This window comes from Belonocnema kinseyi, chromosome 7 (assembly GCF_010883055.1).
Source record: "Belonocnema kinseyi isolate 2016_QV_RU_SX_M_011 chromosome 7, B_treatae_v1, whole genome shotgun sequence".
NCBI lineage: Eukaryota > Metazoa > Arthropoda > Insecta > Hymenoptera > Cynipidae > Belonocnema > Belonocnema kinseyi.
Genome location: NC_046663.1, coordinates 132215335 through 132218001, shown reverse-complemented (window position 1 = coordinate 132218001; position 2667 = coordinate 132215335).

Here is a 2667-nt window from a genome sequence, read left to right as displayed (position 1 = left end):
TTTGTGTGTTGGAGTTGAGTACGTTCGTGGTATCGGACGATGTACTGGCTTGGGTATATTTGGTGGGATTGACGAACGAACTGGTTGCGCCTCACGTAACCACATTTCTGTTTCTATCGCTTGGTTCTGGGCTTCTATCAGACTCGCGGGTTTTCGTGCTTTTACTTGGAGACCGATTTCTCTTTTCAAATTTAATAGATATCGTTTTAAGCATTCCTTGTCCTCAATGTTTAAAGCGATTTTCCTTTCATTAGTAGACTAGTGTTCACTTTGTACTGCGTATTTCAACTCATTTACTATCTGTTTATATCCTAAACTAAAATTTTGAACTAGTTCTGTCGGTCCTTGTTTACAGTTTTCTAGCCTAGATCTAAGTGCTGAAACCGAACCTGTTTGTGATAGGTTCTGACGTAATGCATCAAATAGGTCATCGTACGTTTTTATACTAGTATAACGGATGGCCCTTTCCGCGTTCCCTTTCACTTTCTCAGCTACTAAAAAGTCTAGTAATAGGTCCTCTTGGCTACATCTTTTTCTAGCTTTCTTAATAGATTTTATGAAATCCTCTACGCCCATGTCGTCATGACCGGAGATCTCTCTAATGGTTCTAATTATATCTTTGGCTGGAATGTGTTCAACCTCAATCCTAAATTTATTTTCAGGGGCTCGGCTTGAGTTATTTTTTAATTCGAAATTACGAGCTGTTATGCTTTTATTTTCGTATACTCGCTGTTTCGACTTCTCTTCTTTTCTAAGTTTTGGTTCATAATCCTCATCTAAATCTTCTGTCAATTCGGGACCTAAATCTGTCTCTATATCCCCTTTTGCACCTGCTAGTTGAGCTAACTTTTGGATTTCCGCGATTCTATTTGTATTTTCTTTTGTCAGGACATCAAAATTGCGATCCATTAAATCGAGTCTATCTAATATGGTTTGTAGCATTACGTCAGTTCTTGTTTGAGGAGTTGTTTGGGATGATGAAGGAGAATTTAGGATAGGGTCCCCACTTGCCATATTTGCTGCTAGATAGGGAGAAACAACCTTGACTATCGGTAATTCTTTTTCTGTGTCTGACGTGTCGGTAGCGTAATCAGTGCTGTTATTTCTATACGCGTAGAAAGCCAGTTTATTTATCAAAAAGGACAAAAGATTCTCAAATAACTTTATTTATGAACTACCTACTTTCCTTGAAAAGAAATTTTAATTCGCTTGTAAATTGTTGTTTGTTCTTTTCTTAATTTTTCGTAACAATTTCCACGTTTAAATCTTGGTTTCTTGGGATCGTTCTACTACAATGCCAAGAAATTTCAGGTAGATTTGTTTTTTATTAACGAATACAGAGGCCAGGGAGCACCTTAGCGTGTATACGGACGCAAGCCTAAAGCTTGGTGGTATTTGGCGCAAATTTTATGATTTAATCATAAAATTGCCTACAAATATCATCAAGCTGTACATGAGATCTAACACTTCTTATTTCTAAAGATCATTACTTACAATTGTTTCTGCTAGGGCTATTTGAATCTTCTTTTCTGCACTCCACTGAAGTCGAGAAATCGGGAAGTTGATCCTGTGCTGTCCTTCAATGAAGTGGTGAAATCGGGAAGTTGATCCTGTGTTGTCCTTGACGTTCTGATTTAATTCCTCTTCCTGTTGAGTTAATAAAGATTAATCTTTCGTAAAATGGGGCTACTATAAGTCCACCCCAATAGATTTAATCTTTTATTAACTGATTATCGGGCCACCCGTAGGTTGGTCCGGAGTCCGTGTTGAGAATTTCGTAAAATTCTTAAATTTTGCCAATGATTCCAATTGATCAGTTCCTTGTGACCTTCGTAAAGATCTGGTCGAGGAGCTGATCCTGGCAGGATCGCTATAAAATGTTATGCGCTACAGAGTAACGACAACTTTTTAAAAATAAGGTTGAATTGATGACCTCAATTCAACCGTTTCTTTATTCCACACAAAACAGTTACAATCGAAGAGTATTACAGACTGGCCCTTGAGCGCGGTAGTCGGCTATATATATATTCTTAAAATTAAGTGGGAGGAAGGTTCAAAGTCGCTTCCGTAACATATGTGAAGTTTCATTATTTTTTTAAAACGCAGTTAAATGTACTTAAGTTATGATAAAAAGGTTATTCAAAATTTTTTTTAAATATTCCCTCAACCTTTTTTTGCTATAATTATAACAATATAGTTTCAAATGAAGCAGTTAAAGTATTGCTCCAGAAAATATGAATGATATTCTTTTATCAATGTCTAATGACCTAATACATATTATTATAAGATACGAGGGTAGTTCAATAAGTCCTTAGAATGACCAACAGATGGCGCGCGAATCGCTCCAAATCATCTGTTTTCAGTGAGCACCACTCCCGACTAGATATATGGTGCAGTCACAGTCCACATCTTCTGAGTTTACGTGTTTTTATAACCAATTGAAAAAAAAAATTGTTCGTTAAGAAAAATGGAAAAAAACGAGTTCAGAGCGGTAATCAAACATTTTCATTTAAAGGGTTTAACTCCATATGAGATTAAAAATGAACTGGACTCAGTTCATGGCACATCTATAGGTGCAGTTGTTTCAATGCTACATGAAAAATTAGGCATGAAAAAGCTATCGGCAAGATGGGTGCCGCGTTTGCTCTCAGCTGAGAATAAACGCAA